A 22,958-nucleotide genomic window follows, 5' to 3' on the forward strand; every position below is an offset into this window, starting at 1 on the left:
CCCTTCCTAATGAAAACACACACTGCAACTTTGGATGTCAGTCATGTCAACATTTTTACTCTTCTCTAACACTCATCAGCTCACAGAGTTACATTTACTCTGACACTGGCACCATTTACTGTATATATAAGCCCAGACTTCATCATTTCAAATCATTCCCTCTTCAGCACACTAACAAGCAAGACATACGTGCAAAACAACATCAGGTAAGTCTGTTTCTGAACACATTTCTATTATGCTCTCCTCGTACACTCTAACAAACATGAATCTCCCAAAATTTTCCATATATACACCTCTTTCCTTTCCAAGTACTTGCTATGTGCTGATTTGCAATTAACAATTAGCACTAGCCTGTGCTGGTACAGGACTGGGGTCCATTCTTCAATCAACAATCTCCTTGACCTTTCCTGATTTTACCAAAGTCAACCATAGATTTGCCTGGCTCTTTCCTAGTACTTGCTATGTGCTGTTGTGTACATCACCAGTAGCACTAGCCTGTGCTTGTAGAGAGCTGGTTTCATCTTCATATTGCTGTCAGCCCCACTAAAGCTCCTCTATCTAATCCGACATGATCTGTGCTGCATTACCTTTCCCAATACATGCTATGTGCTGGTTTACAACCAATGAATTAGCACTAGCCTGTGCTGGTATAGGAATGGTCCTCTCTTAAATCTACACTCTACTTGAGATGTCCTGATTTTACCAAAGTCAACCATAGATTTGCCTGGCTCTTTCCTAGTACTTGCTATGTGCTGTTGTGTACATCACCAGTAGCACTAGCCTGTGCTTGTAGAGAGCTGGTTTTATCTTCATATTGCTGTCAGCCCCACTAAAGCTCCTCTATCTAATCCGACATGATCTGTGCTGCATTACCTTTCCCAATACATGCTATGTGCTGGTTTACAACCAATGAATTAGCACTAGCCTGTGCTGGTATAGGAATGGTCCACTCTTCAATTCAGAACATTTAACTTGCTTTTTCCTTTCAGGCCACATCACGGTGACCATCAAACATCTGCCTGACTCTTTCCTAGTACTTGCTACGTGCTGTTGTGTGAATCATCAGTAGCACTAGCCTGTGCTTGCAGAGAGCTGGTTTCATCTTCATGCCGCTGTCGGCTAGCTTCCTAAAAGCTGCATTTCCTTTCCCAATACACGCTACGTGCTGGTTCGCTAATAATCATTAGCACTAGCCTGTGCTGGTAGAGGAGAGCATCGCAAAATCACCTAGATCAACACTAATTACTACAGAGATTCATTCTTTCCTCTCCGAGCACTTGCTATGTGCTGGTTTGTGCACAACAATTAGCACTAGCCTGTGCTGGTAGAGGAATGGTGATCAGACTGCTATTACGCTTCACTTTTCATTCCCCATTCCAATTACTTATAATGATGTTTTCGTGTCATTTCCTACTCTTTCCTAGTACTTGCCATGTGCTGACTATATTTCTAGCGTTAGCACTAGCCTGTGCTGGTAAAGGATGGGTTTAAGCTTCCATGATTAGTTCACTTATCTCCCCCTCATCTACCAACACTCTAACCTGTAGTTTCACACCTCAGCTTGTGTGGTGAACACGGTCAGTCACACTTGACTGCATGCTACTCACTGAAGCACATTGTTTTCTTAAATCAAACAATCCCTTCCTAATGAAAACACACACTGCAACTTTGGATGTCAGTCATGTCAACATTTTTACTCTTCTCTAACACTCATCAGCTCACAGAGTTACATTTACTCTGACACTGGCACCATTTACTGTATATATAAGCCCAGACTTCATCATTTCAAATCATTCCCTCTTCAGCACACTAACAAGCAAGACATACGTGCAAAACAACATCAGGTAAGTCTGTTTCTGAACACATTTCTATTATGCTCTCCTCGTACACTCTAACAAACATGAATCTCCCAAAATTTTCCATATATACACCTCTTTCCTTTCCAAGTACTTGCTATGTGCTGATTTGCAATTAACAATTAGCACTAGCCTGTGCTGGTACAGGACTGGGGTCCATTCTTCAATCAACAATCTCCTTGACCTTTCCTGATTTTACCAAAGTCAACCATAGATTTGCCTGGCTCTTTCCTAGTACTTGCTATGTGCTGTTGTGTACATCACCAGTAGCACTAGCCTGTGCTTGTAGAGAGCTGGTTTCATCTTCATATTGCTGTCAGCCCCACTAAAGCTCCTCTATCTAATCCGACATGATCTGTGCTGCATTACCTTTCCCAATACATGCTATGTGCTGGTTTACAACCAATGAATTAGCACTAGCCTGTGCTGGTATAGGAATGGTGTCCACTCTTCAATTCAGAACATTTAACTTGCTTTTTCCTTTCAGGCCACATCACGGTGACCATCAAACATCTGCCTGACTCTTTCCTAGTACTTGCTACGTGCTGTTGTGTGAATCATCAGTAGCACTAGCCTGGCTTGCAGAGAGCTGGTTTCATCTTCATGCCGCTGTCGGCTAGCTTCCTAAAAGCTGCATTTCCTTTCCCAATACACGCTACGTGCTGGTTCGCTAATAATCATTAGCACTAGCCTGTGCTGGTAGAGGAGAGCATCGCAAAATCACCTAGATCAACACTAATTACTACAGAGATTCATTCTTTCCTCTCCGAGCACTTGCTATGTGCTGGTTTGTGCACAACAATTAGCACTAGCCTGTGCTGGTAGAGGAATGGTGATCAGACTGCTATTACGCTTCACTTTTCATTCCCCATTCCAATTACTTATAATGATGTTTTCGTGTCATTTCCTACTCTTTCCTAGTACTTGCCATGTGCTGACTATATTTCTAGCGTTAGCACTAGCCTGTGCTGGTAAAGGATGGGTTTAAGCTTCCATGATTAGTTCACTTATCTCCCCCTCATCTACCAACACTCTAACCTGTAGTTTCACACCTCAGCTTGTGTGGTGAACACGGTCTCACACTTGACTGCATGCTACTCACTGAAGCACATTGTTTTCTTAAATCAAACAATCCCTTCCTAATGAAAACACACACTGCAACTTTGGATGTCAGTCATGTCAACATTTTTACTCTTCTCTAACACTCATCAGCTCACAGAGTTACATTTACTCTGACACTGGCACCATTTACTGTATATATAAGCCCAGACTTCATCATTTCAAATCATTCCCTCTTCAGCACACTAACAAGCAAGACATACGTGCAAAACAACATCAGGTAAGTCTGTTTCTGAACACATTTCTATTATGCTCTCCTCGTACACTCTAACAAACATGAATCTCCCAAAATTTTCCATATATACACCTCTTTCCTTTCCAAGTACTTGCTATGTGCTGATTTGCAATTAACAATTAGCACTAGCCTGTGCTGGTACAGGACTGGGGTCCATTCTTCAATCAACAATCTCCTTGACCTTTCCTGATTTTACCAAAGTCAACCATAGATTTGCCTGTCCATTCTTCAATCAACAATCTCCTTGACCTTTCCTAATTTTACCAAAGTCAACCATAGATTTGCCTGACTCTTTCCTAGTACTTGCTATGTGCTGTTGTGTACATCACCAGTAGCACTAGCCTGTGCTTGTAGAGAGCTGGTTTCATCTTCATATTGCTGTCAGCCCCACTAAAGCTCCTCTATCTAATCCGACATGATCTGTGCTGCATTACCTTTCCCAATACATGCTATGTGCTGGTTTACAACCAATGAATTAGCACTAGCCTGTGCTGGTATAGGAATGGTGTCCACTCTTCAATTCAGAACATTTAACTTGCTTTTTCCTTTCAGGCCACATCACGGTGACCATCAAACATCTGCCTGACTCTTTCCTAGTACTTGCTACGTGCTGTTGTGTGAATCATCAGTAGCACTAGCCTGTGCTTGCAGAGAGCTGGTTTCATCTTCATGCCGCTGTCGGCTAGCTTCCTAAAAGCTGCATTTCCTTTCCCAATACACGCTACGTGCTGGTTCGCTAATAATCATTAGCACTAGCCTGTGCTGGTAGAGGAGAGCATCGCAAAATCACCTAGATCAACACTAATTACTACAGAGATTCATTCTTTCCTCTCCGAGCACTTGCTATGTGCTGGTTTGTGCACAACAATTAGCACTAGCCTGTGCTGGTAGAGGAATGGTGATCAGACTGCTATTACGCTTCACTTTTCATTCCCCATTCCAATTACTTATAATGATGTTTTCGTGTCATTTCCTACTCTTTCCTAGTACTTGCCATGTGCTGACTATATTTCTAGCGTTAGCACTAGCCTGTGCTGGTAAAGGATGGGTTTAAGCTTCCATGATTAGTTCACTTATCTCCCCCTACGGTAGGTTTTATGATCTCGTTCGTAGTTTTTTGATTGTTAGAAAACTTTTTATCCTTGTTTTCATTGTTACAATTTTTTATTGTTTCGATGCTGGATAAAGGTGCCGGGTTTACGTCGGGGGTCAGCGCATGGATGTTCCTATTTCTATAGATAATGGGAACCCCATGATACCTGTCCCATTTGCCGACATTACAGCCAGACCTCACTATGTGAACTTTGTTTGCACATGGAGTCTGCTGCTTAGGCTCCCATGCCTTTCCAGCTTACTTTCCGCCGGAAGAGGGATTCGTCCTCTTCTTCCGGTAAGGGAAGTAAGCTTTTTAAGACCTCCCTCCTGAAGTTCTGAACCAGAGCGTTCCTGCTGGGGGTGCTCTCGTTCCACCGAGCTCCGCCCTTCAGCAGGGGGTGGCTCCCCCTGTCCAGGTGCGTCCTGGAGTAGGGGGGGGGCAGCCCGACCCTGACTCGGCGCAGTCAAGGGTCGAATTGGCCGGTAGCTCTCGATAGGCGGCGGTGTTACCGTCGGAAAGGGACTTCCGGTCGAGGTCTCTGATTCCTTCAGGGACCTCGGCACGCCAGGTGGCGTCGTTGGTGGGGGCCGCTTTGACTCCGGAACTGTGCCTTCGGGTATAGGTTCAGGGGCCACAGACTTTTTGTCAGGATTGTCTGTGGCTACGGGGATTAGTGACACTTGAGTTCACTAATCCTGGTGTCAGCGCGGGGTCTGTTTTCCCACCCTCACAGGCTTCTGGCTCTGGGACTTCCGTCCCAATCCAGATTTCCCAGTGCAGGGTTTCCCAGGGGGTTTTCCTCCAAGGGTTTGGGGCTTCAGGCCAGGAGTCCGGTTTCCGGTCTCCCTTTCCCCCGGGCTCAGGGAGTAGGGGTGCCTGCGGGCACTTATTCCTGGGTCGCCCAGGCCAACCTGCGGATGGTTTTGGGTACCAACAGTTACTCAGCAGTTACGGGATTAGCCTGTACATGTCTGGGTTTCCACCTGGTGGGAGTGGCGGTTCATCCTGGTCCTTTGGACAGGATGTCCAGCCCCAGACTCAGGCAGGCCATCTTGGCCAGTTCTGGGGTCACTCCCGGCCCGCTGGACCGTTCCCATTCCCTCAGGGGTTTGGGTTTTTACCCCATGGGTCTTCACTCGTGGAACCCATAGGGGTTGGTCTCTCCTCTAGGAGATGTTATAGCAGTGCGGAATCCCCCCAATGTTCTGCTACTTCGGGGGCCTTGTTGGCCGGTCCTATAAAGGTTTGCCAGACCTTAAGGACTTCCGCCTCCAGCGCGGACCCGTCGGTCTCCTGTTCCCAGGGGTCGGCTTCGGGTCTCCGACCCAAGCCTACAGCTACAGCTGTTGGTCGCGCTGCGTCCAAATGCCATAAAGAGGAGTTCCCCTCTGCGGAGATGGCTCCTCTGGCGGCCCCTGTTCCTCCCAAGGGGACTTCGGTCTCTATTGAGGAGGAGATGGACATCGAGGGTGCGGGCTCGGCAGAGGAAGACGATGTCATTCATCTTTCTCCTGGGCCAAGAGGGTTCACAAGGGGAAGATGGCCCTGAGACTGCTGAAGCTGAGGCTCAGCATGTGCTTTCTGGGATGCGGGTCCTCCGGGCCAACATCTCCCGGATTCTCAGGGCGGAGGTTTGCCCACCGCCTCAGCATCGTCGGCGCCTGAATCCACCATCCTTCTGGGTTCCCTGGTGGCTCCTCGGGCTTCCGTTCGCTCAGATCGGTCTCTGCCAGAAGGCAATATCATGTCTTCGGTTCTGGCCACGGCCCGGGCTCCGGTTTTAGAGAAGGACTCCTTCTCTACCCGTGCTCTCGGGTTTGTCGGTCTGCAACTCGGTGTTGGTGAATTGTCGGAGGCTTCAGCTTCCGACTATGCCACACATGATGGGCAGCTGGAGTTGAGACAGCTGGCTGCCTGGCCCCGCAAATCAGTGGACCAGGTGGTGCTCGATCCCAAAGAGCACCACAGGATGGAGAGAATGTTGCACCTCTCCATCCAAGTTCTGTCATACATAGACTTCCTGACAGTTTGTCTATACAGGGTATCCGATTTGCCTGAGTGTCGGTTATCCGAGACAGAACGGCCGACATACAGGACACGGCAGCCTTGCAGGTTCTCTGCTCGTCAATGCCGTGTTGGCTAGGCAGTTTTCAGTTCTGAAATTCCGCCCAGTCCAGTAACCCTACCGTTTCCGCTTGTTGAATGCCCCCTTCTAGGGCTCTACCCTGTTCAGGGGAGCTCTTCCTTGGGTTCAGAAGGATATGAAGGAGGACTCGGTCGCCTCAGCACTTCTGGTGAAGAGGTTTCAGGCTGAGAAGGCCAGTGCCTCGCAGGGGTCAGTGCCTCCTAAGAAGCAGGCGAAGTCTTCGGCTGCTCAGTTTTCTGCACAGCCCAAGTCCCAACCTCACTTCAACGGCAACAAGGGGAAGGGTAGGAAGGGTAAGAAACCTCCTGGGGGCAAGAAGAAGGGTTCCTGACTATTTCTGCTTCTTGGCCGCTAAAGGCGAAGGGTATGGCCGGGTGGACGGTGGTTCTCCTTTCCCGGGCTCATGTCCTTCTCCTGCAGGCTCAGGCTCCGGGTGGGCAGACGATTCTCTGGTCTGGCAGGGGCTCGATCTGCCCCATCCGGAACTCCCTGTGGGCGGACGTCTCTCTGCTTTCCTTTCCTAGTGGCAGGATATTACAGAGGACGCTTGGGCTTTTGTCGGTGGTCAGGGAGGGTCTAGGTATTCCCCTTCTTCAGGATTCGTCCCTCGCCTCCTGGCCGTTTTTGTTTCTTTCCTCCTCCCGGGGATTCAGAAAGGGCACGGGTGCTCCAGGAGGAAGTAGGGACCATGCTGCCAAGGCAGAGATGCCCTTGGGGCTCACGACAGCTCCTTTGGTGTTCACCAAGTTGCTGCTGGTGTTTCCTTCACTCCTGCAGAATAGACGTCCACATCTATTTCGACGACTCCCTCATGCCTCTTTTGGTGTGGGAATCGTTAGTGAAGGACACTCGTCTGGTCCTGAAACTCTTGCTCAGAGTCGGCTTCATTCCTTCCAGAGAGAAGTCAGAGGTTCCTTCATATTAGGACTTCTTCTTCCTGGGGAACCATTTTGACATGGTTCGGGGCTTAGCCCTTCCACCTCTGGAGAAGTTTGAGAAGGTCAGGGCTCTGGCTCTGACTTTCATCACTTGGTCGCTTGTCCAGGTACATTGGTTCCTCAGTTTTCTGGGGTATCTCAACTCCTTGGCATATGTGGTCCCCCTAGGGAGGATTCACATCGGACCTCTCCAGATGTTCCTCCTGTCTGACTGGGTTCCGTCATCCAGGAGGCCTGGATCCCGCTTACCCAGTCGGTCAGGGAGTTCTCTTGCTGGTGGACCATTCAGGAGAACGTTTTCCACGGGGTACCTCTGACCAAGCCTATCCCCTCTATGATCCTGTTCATGGACGCGTTCATGACAGGAATGTGAGCTTACCTCGATGGGGGAGTGGTCTGGCGAATAACTCTCAGAGCACATCAGTGTACTCGAGATGAGACTGTTCATTTGGCTCTGCAGTCCTTTAGGGGTATCCTGCAGTCCAAAGTGTGGCTACCGACAACAGTTGTCGCGTATCTGGAGAGACAGGGGCCACCAGGTCTCATGTCCTGTGTGCCCTTTCCATCCACATCCATCTTCTCTGCCAGGACATGCAGTTGACCATAGCGGTCAAGCATCTTTCTGGCAGGCTGAGTGTGTTGGTGGCCACTCTCCAGGCGCCACCAGCCGGTGTTGACGGAATGGCAGCTGTGTCCCTTGATTTTCAAGGGGAATTGTCAGGCGTGGGACAGACCTATTATAGACCTGTTTGCCACTTCCCTGAACAACCAGCTGCTAACCTTCGTCTCCCCGGTCCCAGACCGTAAGGCGTGGGCTGTGGACGCCCTTTCTCTGGAATAGGAAGGGACGTATGCATATGCATTCCCTCCCTTCAACCTGGTGGGCAGGGTTCTACAGAAGTTCTGGGAGCATCACTGCTCCTTACTTCTGAGAGCCCCTCTGTGGCCGAGGCAAGCTTGGTTTCAGGAGCTCTTGTCGTTTCTGGTGGAGGAGCCCTTGGCTCTCCCCACCAGACCGAATCTCCTTCGCCAGCCTTGGCCCAGAACGACACACTCTTGACCAGAGATCCTCCACCTTCACGCGCTGAGGCTATCTCTGGAAGCCACGCCAAGGCAGGCTTTTCTCAAGAGGTGTCAGATTGCATTGAGCAATCAATCAGGGCTTCCTCTTCTGCCGTCTACCAGTCACGTTGGATGATCTTCTGTGATTGGTGTGTCGGCAAGGAAGCTTATTCATTCGAAGCCTCTGCATTTGATTGCGGAATTCCTAATCTCTCTGTTTAGGTACCGCTATCTGCCACCTGGCACTATTGCTGGCTATCGTACAGCTATTGCCAGAGTTCTTGCTTGTTATGGCAGGAAGGAGATCGGTTAGTCCTCCTCTCTTTCTGCCCTAATCAGAGGCTTTGCTATGAATAGAGTTGTTTTTAGCGAAGAATCAGGTTCCGGGGTTCTCGCACGATCCCATCAGGATCCTGGCTGTGACTAGCTCGGAGGAGCGAGATAGGTTGCTTTGTCCTTGTCGGGCTCTTAGGTTTTATCTTGATAAAACCAGGGGGGGGCGGGGCTCTCGATCCCGTCTGTTTTGCCCATTAAACAGGGGCAACGAGATATCTCCTCCCAGTCGGTTTCCAGGTGGGTTTGCCAGGTGATTTAGTATGCTTACGAGCATTTTGATGATCTGGCTCGGGCGAGAGTGAAAGCGCGGTCTCACGAGGTCAGGGCCCTTGCTTCATCGTGGGCCCTTCTCTCAATGAGTCCTCCTTTCAGGAGGTCATGTCTGCAGTATTCTGGCAGGGCAGGGATACCTTAACAGATTTTTATCTGTGATCCCTAGCTTCCCACTCAGAAGGCCTGTATTCATTGGGACCTTTGGTGGTGGCATAGTCAGTGGCTGGGCCTCCTCGTTAGCCCCGGGCCATGTCTTTCCGTACGGCGGCATGTGGGTACACCTGCTCTTTCACAGAGAGGTCCCTTTCCTTCACTTTAGCACTCTGTTCTCCCTCCCTACTACTTTGGTTGTGCTGAAGGGGCTGCCTGGCTTCTAGTCACCACTACGGTAAGACGAATTCGCATACTAAAGTTATGGTAATTATTACTGAAATGAAATTGAGGTTTTTTAATGTAAAACCAATTTTCATGATGTAATACTTACCATAACTTTATGGAGTCCCACCCTATCCTCCCCTCTTCCTTATCTGCCTGGCTGCCCCTCTGTGGGGTTTACGCCATAAAGGTTATTAGAGGAAGGGAGATCACTCTGCGTTCCTGCCGTGATGGCTCATGGATCGTAGGGAGGGCGGGATTGTTTTTCTTTTGAATCTTTTGTTGTTGGGATACAAAGATGGGTGTAGGTACTGTATTTGCATACTAAAGTTATGGTAAGTATTACATCATGAAAATTGGTTTTACATTAAAAAACCTCAAATTAATGACTCTGGTTATAGAAAGTGAGCATAGACAGTGACCATTTAACACAGGAAATGGTCACAGACAATGACCTCAAACAGACTCCTACCTTTCCGGCATGCTATAATGGTTTGTTTTAAATCTGCCGACAGACAACCCCTCTGTGAGAGGCAAATGAGACAAAACAGACCAGACAGAACAATAAATTCTTACCACATATCCCAATACCATGAATCACTTAACTTCCACGCTTTCCAACAATGCTACTGGCAATTAAGAGACACATTTCAGGAACCAGAAAAATCATGACATTAAGGCAGACAAATAGTAATTCCCACCTGTCATAAATGCTGCTTCTGACCAAACTCCCTAACCTCAGTCAGTGCTAATTCAAACTAAACACGAATCATGCAAAAGATATGATAAAACTGAAGTTCCAACCCCATTCAGAACCACCAAGGCTCCATACAAATAATAGTTACCAAACATTATCAATATAACTGATATTTATCATACATCACCATACAACTGATAGTTACCATACATCATCATATAACTGATAGTTACCATACATCACTATTACTGATAGTTACCATACATCATCACTGTTACCATACATCATCACTATTACTGATAGTTACCATACATCATCACTGTTACCATACATCATCACTATTACTGATAGTTACCATACATCATCACTATTACTTCTGCTGGTATAACCTGCAATAACACCATCCTTACAGGTATGATCTACAATAACACCATTCCTACAGGTATGACCTTCAGTAACAACACCCCTACAGGCATGACCATCAGTAACACCACTCCTACAGGTATGACCTTCAATAACAACACCCCTACAGGTATGACCTTCAGTAACATCATCCCTACAGATATGACCTTCAGTAACAACATCCCTACAGGAATGATCTTCAGTGACAACACCCTACAGGTATGACCTTTAGTAACAACATTCCTACAGATATGACCTTCAGTAACAGCATCCCTACAGGTATGACCTTCAGTAATAACACCCCTACAGATATGACCTTCAGTAACAACACCCCCTACAGATATGACCTTCAGTAACAACACCCCTACAGTCATGACCTTCAGTAACAACACTCCTACGGGTATGACCTTCAGTAACAACACTCCTACAGGTATGACCATCAGCAACAACACCCCTAGAGGTATGACCTTCAATAACAACACCCCTACAGGTATGAACTTCAGTAACACCACTCCTACAGGTATGACCTTCAGTAACAACTACCCTACAGGTATGACCTTCAGTAACAACACCCCTACAGATATGACCATCAGCAACACCACTTCGACAGGTATGACCTTCAGTAACAACACCCCTACAGGTATGACCTTCAGTAACAACATCCCTACAGATATAACCTTCAGTAACAACTTCCCTATAGGTATGACCTTCAGTTACAACATCCCTACAGGTATGACCTTCAGTTACAACACCCCTACAGATATGACCATCAGTAACACCACTCCTACAGGTATGACCTTCAGTAACAACACCCCTACAGGTATGACCTTCAGTAACAACACCCCTACAGGTATGACCTTCAGTAACAACATCCCTACAGATATAACCTTCAGTAACAACTTCCCTATAGGTATGACCTTCAGTTACAACATCCCTACAGGTATGACCTTCAGTTACAACATCCCTACAGGTATGACCTTCAGTAACAACATCCCTACAGGTATGACCTTCAGTAACACCACTCCTACGGGTATGAACTTCAATAACACCATTCCTACAGATATGACATTCAGTAACAACAGCCCTACAGGTATGACCTTCAGTAAAACCATCCCTACAGATATGACATTCAGTAACAACAGCCCTACAGGTATGACCTTCAGTAAAACCATCCCTACAGATATGACCTTACAGATATGATCTTCAGTAAAAACATCCCTACAGGTATGACCTTCAGTAACAACATCCCTAGAGGTATGACCTTCAGTAACATCATTCCTACAGGTATGACCTTCAGTAACAACATCCCTACAGGTATGACCTTCAGTAACAACATCCCTACAGATATGACCTTCAGTAACAACATCCCTACAGGTATGACCTTCAGTAACAACACCCCTACAGATATGACCTTCAGTAACAACATCCCTACAGGTATGACCTTCAGTAACAACTACCCTACAGGTATGACCTTCAGTAACAACATCCCTACAGGTATGACCTTCAGTAACAACATCCCTACAGGTATGACCTTCAGTAACAACACCCCTACAGGTATGACCTTCAATAACACCATTCCTACAGGTATGACCTTCAGTAACAACACCCCTACAGGTATGACCTTCAGTAACAACATCCCTACAGGTATGACCTTCAGTAACAACACCCCTACAGATATGACCTTCAGTAACAACATCCCTATAGGTATGACCTTCAGTTACAACACCCCTACAGGTATGACCTTCAGTAACAACATCCCTACAGGTATGACCTTCAGTAACAACATCCCAACAGGTATGACCTTCAGTAACAAAACCCCTAGAGGTATGACCTTCAGTAAAAACATCCCTACAGGTATGACCTTCAGTAACAACTACCCTACAGGTATGACCTTCAGTAACAACACCCCTACAGATATGACCATCAGTAACACCACTTCGACAGGTATGACCTTCAGTAACAACACCCCTACAGGTATGACCTTCAGTAACAACACCCCTACAGATATGACCATCAGTAAAAACACCCCTACAGATATGACCATCAGTAAAAACACCCCTACAGATATGACCATCAGTAACACCACTCCTACAGGTATGACCTTCAGTAACAACACCCCTACAGATATGACCATCAGTAAAAACACCCCTACAGATATGACCTTCAGTAACAACATCCCTATAGTTATGACCTTCAGTTACAACACCCCTACAGATATGACCATCAGTAAAAACACCCCTACAGATATGACCTTCAGTAACAACACCCCTACAGATATGACCATCAGTAACAACACCCCTACAGATATAACCTTCAGTTACAACACCCCTACAGATATGACCTTCAGTAACAACACCCCTACAGATATGACCATCAGTAACAATACCCCTACAGATATAACCTTCAGTAACAACACCCCTACAAATATGACCTGTATCAACAACATTACATACATTCCAATTTTGCTGTAATCACCATACCATTGTAGTGCCTTAAACTTTTTATTATTAACTTTTAACTCCTAACCCTGAACAAACACATGATAAAAGTAGTAAAATGATTAGGAAATAATAGAGAAAGAATAATGGACAAAGTGATTTGGATATAGAACATATTTTAAGTAGATTATTCAAAAGTTTAAAAGTGTCAGCAAAAATTACATGAAAAGGGGCATAACTTCAAAATGTTTTGTCCAGATTTGACAAAATGCAACAGTGCACAACAATATATGATGCTTCAGATCTCAGGTAAGAATCCTTCATTACTTTAGCATGTTCACATAAAGGGGCATAACTCAGATAAATTTCGTAAAAATGGGACAAAATCTGCTCATCCAAGCATCACCATGTAAAAGAAAAAATGTGAATTTAGTTAAGTTTAAAAGAATTGCTTCAATATTCATAAAATAAACTTCAGATATTATTGCTGATAGGCAGACAGATAGAAAACCAGAAAGCATTCAACAATAAACAAATGGGACACAGTGTTTTTATGTACATATGTCTTGAGTGTGAGCATTCATTCATGCTTATCGCATTTTATCTTTTAAATGTGAAAGTTCTGCCACACAAATAAATGTTGATGTAATAGCTTTATCAGTATTATCTATACAAACCTCAATATACATTACACATAAGTAATATAGCAAATCTTCTTTTAACCTATACTATATTTAAGAGAGGGAAATACACTTGTAACTGGTACATTATTACCATACCGTATATCATACATTTTTTGTGTGTATCTATGTTTTGTGAATTTAGCAACTCTATCTAAAATGCAAAGATTAAATATTGTATTTGCATGTTTTTGTCTCCATAAGTTACTTACCGTGAGGTTGATTTAAATGTAAATGCACAACTGCTTATAGATAAAACCCTACCCATATACAAGTATCATCCCTGAACATTTTTAATCGTGAATTCTTCACATAATAAAAAGTAGGGATGTAAATCCCTTATCTAGTAGTAATGGTCAGTTTTTTGTCTTCAGTTGACTTATACACATACACGATGAACACTATGTCGATTTGAAAGTACTTCTAATCTACACTGGAGACCAGTATTTTCCCTGACTTGTGTAATAACCTAGAGTATGAAATTGGAAATAAACTTGTTGAGGATGAACTTTGGAAAACTGCAAATAAACTGCAATTATCTTCAAAGAAACGGAAGACGCACCTTACATCATTCCCAAGACAATGCTTCGATATTGGAAAATATGCATCGGAATACAGGAATGCAGCTGCTGTGAAAAAGTTCAGCCCTTCACTGCTTGCAAAAAGAAAGTAACATACCAACGAACTTTGTGAACTTATGGCTCATGAAAAAGGTGAATTAACTTGTGACATGACTACTGTCAATTAAGGGAATTTGTGAACAATCTACTGTCAATTAAGGGAATTTGTGAACAATCTGATGTCAATTAAGGGAATTTGTGAACAAGCTGATGTCAATTAAGGGAATTTGTGAACAATCTGATGTCAATTAAGGGAATTTGTGAACAAGCTGATGTCAATTAAGGGAATTTGTGAACAAGCTGATGTCAATTAAGGGAATTTGTGAACAATCTGATGTCAATTAAGGGAATTTGTGAACAAGCTGATGTCAATTAAGGGAATTTGTGAACAAGCTGATGTCAATTAAGGGAATTTGTGAACAAGCTGATGTCAATTAAGGGAATTTGTGAACAATCTGATGTCAATTAAGGGAATTTGTGAACAAGCTGATGTCAATTAAGGGAATTTGTGAACAATCTGATGTCAATTAAGGGAATTTGTGAACAATCTGATGTCAATTAAGGGAATCTGTAAACAATCTGATGTCAATTAAGGGAATTTGTGAACAATCTGATGTCAATTAAGGGAATTTGTGAACAATCTACTGTCAATTAAGGGAAATTGTGAATAATCTAGTCACATTGATTATCATCAAAGTTGGGAAATATCAAGTCTAATAGCTATACACAATGTGGGAAATTGGTTAGTCACAGGTCTGGCCAAAATGGCAAATTTAACCTGCCCACATGACTAAGTGGAATTGGACTATCTATGCAGATGACTGATAAAAATTGGAAACCATACCCACATGTCCTAGTTAAAATGAGGAGAACAATAGTTAGAGATGGTGTATCTCTGTTAATCCTGATACTGCTCTAATAACATAACATCTTTTTTGTCCCTATACAATTCAAACTCTCATACCTTGTTCCAGTGGTTAATAACTTTCAATAAAATCAAAAAAGATATTGGGTTCAGAAATATATCTGTTCTAGCGTTGTTTCAAAGTGTTGATCTTTTCAGTACAAATCGGAAAAGCAAGAAATCAACCACAGAAAAACGAAATGATTTACAAAACAAATGGACTATAATTCAGCTACCCCCACTGAAGGGAAAAAACCAGCAAAGAGATACACAATATATCTACATATCTTCTGTACAGTGTAAATCCCCCGTGGCCTCTCGTAGGTCTTCATTTTCATTTTCAATTCATTAATACCAGTTTTCTTTATCATTTTCTCTTAATGAAATTAGTCTTCTTTTAACAACATGATGTATATACCTAAACCTGACCAATTAAGTATCCTTTTATAGATGTGCCATCTGGGCAGCCAATTGTTTGTCAGCAATACAGCTCATGTTGGATAAGATATTAACAAAACCATAGATACATTTCCGCTGTGTGACAATAAATCTAAAACAAATATGTTCATTTTCAGTTCCCTTGATGCTAGAGTCACCGTCTTAATGTTTTTCTCAGAAGCATTCGGTCAGATTCCAACTTCCCGTGCGTGTAGAGGTATATCCTTTCCATTTGCATCTATGGTAGATACATCATGGCTAACCACTTTCTCAAACTATCAATCCACAAGATATGCTTTTGACGTATCTTCTGGCCAGTAATTATACCAACTGAGACAACTCACTAGAGCCAGGATTAAGAATCATCACCTATCTATTGGTTGTGGTATAGAATTATCATTTTTCAGTCTACAGATCTGAGTGATTCCAGAAATTCTCCATTAACATCCAAAGTTACATTAGAGATTAGTGATTATTTTCTCAGAAACAGCTTAATACCACAGTTGATGAATTGGTTGATGTAGGTTTTACACATGAGTTTATCATCTGTTTATCCAAATGAATTACTTTGCATGAAAATATTTTCCAAGCATAAAATTTTCATCCTGTGTCATGTTAAACTCCTAAATGAGTTTGAGGTATATTTACAGCTTTCTTGTACTGAATATACTAACCTAATTTCACCCTAACCACAGGATAATATTCTCACTCTGTTTATATATATTTTTTATATATATTGTTTTCACAGCAGTAAGTACTCTAATGATGATAGTGTTAAGTTGCAACACGAATAGATGCACTGAACACAATTGGGAAAAAAAATGCCTTCAAATTAGATAGTTTTGACACAAAAACGTAAGTTTTAAGGGCAGACAACTCCAGGATACATTGATGAATCAGAAATTAGTTTCAACATGAATCTTGAATGTGGTGGTAAAGTTCAGGAGGAGTTGTCTATTTACAACAACAAGAAAACAATCAAGCTATTGGCCTATATGTTGACCTTTCTTGTACACTAGGGTCAAGTTTGTGAGAGGTACTATGGAAGGAAAACAGAGTTATCCAGGAAAACCATGAGGAGATGGTGACCTTGTATCTTATCACATAGGAACAGTAAATTAAACCATGAAGCTGCACATAGTGAACACCGTGGTAAAATTAAAGAGGATAAATACAGATTTTTTACTAAATGGTAAAAAGGCTTAGAAGGTTTTTGTCATAAAAAAAATCAAATTTTAAGAAAAAATTTCAGACTCACCTTATGTTCAATTTACACTTATGCATGCTTTAATGCATGTACAGGCAGTGATTCTATATACTCTCCTTAAAGGAGGGACCATAACATACCAAAGAAATGAGACAAATACAACAATGAAAGGGGCAAACAAAGATTTTTTTTAGCTGAATTGCTTAAGTTAAACACCATCTTACCAGATATATATATACATGTTTACATGCTACTCGCTGTATGATATGATCATCAAAAGTACTGATTCATTAATTAAAAGTTCAAAAGCATTGCATTCTCTTTGTTCCATGATAATTACATGTTAATCTCCAATCATTTATCTAAATGACAATCATACTCCATGGAACTGGAAAAACTTTTCAATAACACATGTTAAAAGAACTAAAATGGCCAGAGTTCCTGTTGCCATTGGTAATATGGTCAGCAGTATTTATCTCCTGCTCCTTTTGGAGTCTCAGCAGACCTATAAAAGTTTGATCAAAGACAATTTTTCCTACTCTGGTAAACAGCTTGCAAATCTTTTGTAGCACCAACAGTATTAACAGTGCATTCCACATCTCTATCTGTGCTATGTGTTGTCAGATTGAAAATACAACTACAACTGAAATCCTGGTATCATGGCTCTCACGTTTCGGCATGAAAACTGACCGTCTATCTTTATATAAGTAACTGATCACCATTCATTTGTCTCTACAGAAGACAACTCTCACTAACTGAACCTTTCTTCTGTGACCATCTCTCACTTCCATAGAACCTGTCATTAGGTAACATCTCAAACCTGTCTTCTGTGACCATTTCTCACTTCAGTAGAATATGTTGATTGTTAACACCTCACACCTGTCTTCTGTGACCATTTCTCACTTCAGTAGAATATGTTGATTGGTAACATCTCAAACCTGTCTTCTGTGACCATTTCTCACTTCAGTAGAATATGTTGATTGTTAACACCTCACACCTGTCTTCTGTGACCATTTCTCACTTCAGTAGAACCTTTCGTTTGGTAACACCTCACACCTGTCTTCTGTGACCATTTCTCACTTCAGTAGAATATGTTGATTGTTAACACCTCACACCTGTCTTCTGTGACCATTTCTCACTTCAGTAGAATATGTTGTTTGGTAACACCTCACACCTGTCTTCTGTGACCATTTCTCACTTCAGTAGAACCTTTCATTTGGTAACACCTCACACCTGTCTTCTGTGACCATTTCTCACTTCAGTAGAACCTTTCGTTTGGTAACATCTCACACCTGTCTTCTGTGACCATTTCTCACTTCAGTAGAATATGTTGTTTGGTAACACCTCACACCTGTCTTCTGTGACCATTTCTCACTTCAGTAGAACCTTTCATTTGGTAACACCTCACACCTGTCTTCTGTTCACTTCAGTAGAACGTTTGGTAACATCTCACACCTGTCTTCTGTGACCATTTCTCACTTCAGTAGAATATGTTGTTTGGTAACACCTCACACCTGTCTTCTGTGAACATTCCTCACCACAATGAAACCTGTCTTCTGTGAACATTCCTCACCACAATGAAACCTGTCTTTTGTGAACATTCCTCACTATGATGAAACCTGTCTTTTGTGAACATTCCTTACCACAATGAAACCTGTCTTTTGTGAACACTCCTCACCACAATGAAACCTGTCTTTTGTGAACACTCCTCACCACAATGAAACCTGTCTTTTGTGAACACTCCTCACCACAATGAAACCTGTCTTTTGTGAACATTCCTCACTATGATGAAACCTGTCTTTTGTGAACAATGAAACCTGTCTTTTGTGAACACTCCTCACCACAATGAAACCTGTCTTTTGTGAACATTCCTCACTATGATGAAACCTGTCTTTTGTGAACATTCCTCACCACAATGAAACCTGTCTTTTGTGAACACTCCTCACCACAATGAAACCTGTCTTTTGTGAACATTCCTCACCACAATGAAACCTGTCTTTTGTGAACATTCCTCACCACAATGAAACCTGTCTTTTGTGAACATTCCTCACCACAATGAAACCTGTCTTTTGTGAACATTCCTCACCACAATGAAACCTGTCTTTTGTGAACATTCCTCACCACAATGAAACCTGTCTTTTGTGAACATTCCTCACCACAATGAAACCTGTCTTTTGTGAACATTCCTCACTATGATGAAACCTGTCTTTCGTGACCAGCTTTTACCACAGTTGAACTTGTCTGTGTGAGTATCTATCTTTACATCAGAACCCATTTCCTCTCACCATAGAAAAACATGTCTTTTGTGAACATTCCTCACTATGATGAAACCTGTCTTTTGTGAACATTCCTCACCACAATGAAACCTGTCTTTTGTGAACATTCCTCACTACAATGAAAACTGTCTTTAGTGAACATTTCTCACTTATGACCACCTCTCAATAGAGTGACCTGCCATTCGTAACCCCTTCTAACTACATTACATCAGTATTACTACAGCTGTGTCTGTCTGGACAACTGACATTACATATTCTAGCTGATCTACAGTCAGATTTTATCCTGATTTAAGTGTCCTTTTGGTCCATTGTCAGGTGGTGTAACATTACCAAATTTGATTATGTTGACTGTACAGCCTACCAAAAAATGTAGGTTTTTTTGTTTCATGCTGGGTACATTCGAAATAAATTTCTTGGCACCAGGAGGGCAATTTGACAGTACTATAGCCGTGAGTAACATGTTTTTGCTGTAAAAGTTGAGAATTTAATACGATATTCTACCTACAGACACTTCTTATTTCCAACCTTAAATCACAATGCACGTCAGTCTACTTTGAAACTTTGTTTAATAAGACTAAAAAAATCTTATATTCAGGTGATAAGAGATCCAGAAGTCCTGTAGCATTAATCATTCATTCAGGTAATTCAAAAATCCTGACAATTATTTTTTTCACAGAATATCACAAATACTTCCAGATTGAATTGGTTCTGCCTGTCGTTACCAAGGGAGACAACCTTCTTCATTTATAACATTAATCTTCATATTCCCATGACAATTTCTAGCAAATTAAGTTAAAAACACTAAGTTTAACATCCATTATTTCTAATGAAACCTGTCCCTCAATTTCAAGGGTTTAAGACCTTGATCACAATACACCCAGGAATACTGTTATATTGAGGTTTTTGTTATAAAACCAATTTTCATGATGTAATACTTACCATACCATAATAATATGCAGTATATATTATAAACAAAATAGTAAACCCAATACCCAAGAAGAAAGACATAACAAGGCAGGAACTTCACTCCGTAGGCCCTCTGAAGCCAAGGCAATGAGAAAGACTGTCTTGAAGGTGAGAAACGTTAAAGAGGCATTCCCAAGAGGTTCATAAGGGGCTAGTCAAGGAATCTAGCACAAATGCTAGATTCCATTGAGGGGCTAACTGCCTAACTCTAGGTCTGGCCAAGCTATGTAAAGCAGACAAGGAAGAAGTGATGACTTCTTGCCTGCCATGAAAGGCAAAGACACTGGCTAAAGCAGAGTGATAGCCAGCTGTAGTTCTAGGAGAAATGACGAGAAAAAAATCTGCAAACACTGGAACAGGAGCTTTCAGTGGATCAGTCTCCCTCACGCCACACCAATCACAGAATATTCTCCATCTGGATTGGTAGATGGCAGAAGAGAGAGACCGGATTGATCTCTCAATGGTCTCTGACATGTCCTCAGAAAAGCCTGCCTGAGCAAAGCCTCCCGTGATAACCTACACACATGGAGGCATAGGATCTGAGGCTGTGAGTACATCACGATGAAACAAGACTGCCAAAGGAGGTCTCTATTGAGAGGCAACAGCGAGGGCTGATCCACCAACAGAAACAGTAACTCCAGAAACCAACGCTGTCTTGGCCAAAGGGAGCTATCAGAAGAAGATAACAGGGAAGTTCCTGAAACTTCTAGAGCACCCTGCCCATTAGAGTGAACAGTGGAAATGCATACACATTCAACCAGTGTTGGTAAGTGAGCATTCAGAGCTGTGGCAAACAGATGTGAGGTCTGTTCCAAGCCTGACAATCTGCTCAGAACACTGAGGGTGTCAGTCGCCATTCCCTCAACAGCTGCTGATGACTCCTTGAAAGAGTGTCAGCCAGGATGTTCAAGCAGCCCGGAAGATGCTTGACCTCATTGGTCAAGTCCACCTCCTGACAAAGCAGAATCATCCTGATAGCCAGGGCATACAGCACATGAAATCTGGTTCCCCCCTGCTTCCCAATCCATTGAAGCAGGGACTCAACTAGCAAGCAGGAATATTTGTAAGGGTCTGATGTGAAGACGCCCGAAAGGAACCACATCTGCCAGAGAAGCGAGTTGAGATACCTTAGAAGCCTGAGAAACCAACGCATCTGAACCCAAGACATGTTCATGAAGGCTAGAACCAAGTCTCAATCTTTCATAAACTTGTCCTCTGATGGGAGGACAATGCCCAGAACTAGAACACCTTCAGGGCCAACTGGGTGTCCTGCACCAATGAATCCCATGTGTAATATGAAGGAATCATCGAAATAGATTGAACATCCACACTCTGGGAGTGCAGAAACTCACCACCACCTGAAACAGTTTGTGCCTGAGTCATCCTTCAGATCCTTTTGAACAGTGGATACAACCCCTCTGAACAGAGGACAGCTCAAGGGTTGTCAAAAGACAGGAAAAAAAGGGCTCATTAACCTGAATGTTTCCGAGAACAGAACACTGGCCAGTGAGCATCACATCAGCAAGCAGCGAGCACTCGCCACCAACCGTAATGCTGAATTTAGGGCTCACATTATGTCTGTCCTACATATCCTGCATCTTCTCATCAGGGAGCCGATCAGGTAGATCAGACAGCCTATACCAGAAAATAGTGTAAAAATCCACATATGACAAAAGATGAAGTGAGAGGCATAACATCATCTCGACCTAAAGATGCTCCTTATGTTGAAACACCATCTGGTCTACTAATTTCCTGAGCCAGGAAGACAAATTCCTTGATTCCAGCTTTGTCTCATGTCAGCTTCCCGTCGCGGATGGCATAATCAGAGGGTTTAATTTCCGATATGTCAGGACTAGGGGAAGGCATCAGACTGAAACCACTTGAGTTGTCAGCCAACCTGTAGCCCTGTGCAGAAACCAAGTTCCTGGACACTGATAAACCCAGGCAAGTGGCAGAGTGACAGGAACCGGGCAACAAATGACCGTGGGGAAGGAAGACTGGGGTCCAGACCGGAAGCCAGTCTTGCTGACCAGAGGAAGGTTTACGAGGGGTCCCAATCCATTTTTACATCAGAGTAGGCCCACTCTGAGCTGGACTGCCCCTCCAAAGAACCAGACCAAGGCTGAAAAGGAGGGGCCACCACCTGGCTACCAGCCGATGTCATCGAAATGGTGAGGGAGAGGACAGGTGCAAGATCACCAGGAGCAATGTCCTTAGACACCCCAGAAGTAGAGCTGCATTTGCCCTTACCCCAGTCAGAAGATTTACACTTCTGTCTCAAGTAAGGATGCATAGATGTAGCTGCCTCACTGCTAGAGGAAGAGCCAAATAAATAAACATCACAGGGCCTCTCCTCTGAGCAAAATCGGCACTGGGGACACGCAGAATGGGGGTCGGATTCACTCTAAAAGAGACCACACTTATCCATAGTACTGCGGTGATGACCATTACTAGCCATCATAATAGACTACACAACAAAAAACAAAAAAAACAATAGAAATAGTAAAAGTACTTTAATCCAATTGCTGGAAGGTAAAAAACTCTGCAAAATACATGAAGAGATTGAATAGTAAATCAAACAGCAACACATACACAGCAAAAACTATAAAAATAAAAGTTAAACAAAAGTATACTCACAACCAAGTGTCTGAACACTGACGGAGTAAACGGGCGAAAAACACACGGCCAACGCAACGACAACAAACAAATGAGAATAAAAGCAGTAAACTTGCTATGAAAATGAACCAACTATCACAGAGCGAAATCTGGAATACCCTCTTGTATGTGTGTGGAAAGTCACTAAGACAGGTAGAAAATGTCCAGCCAGCCCAGCACCATAGGTAAAGAGGGATGTATTTCTGGTCATGAGTAGGTACGTCGGGCAGGTAGAGGGG

This window comes from Ylistrum balloti, unplaced genomic scaffold, assembly GCF_031769215.1.
Source record: "Ylistrum balloti isolate Yb309-2 unplaced genomic scaffold, AGI_CSIRO_Ybal_v1 Utg369946, whole genome shotgun sequence".
Classification (NCBI taxonomy): domain Eukaryota; kingdom Metazoa; phylum Mollusca; class Bivalvia; order Pectinida; family Pectinidae; genus Ylistrum; species Ylistrum balloti.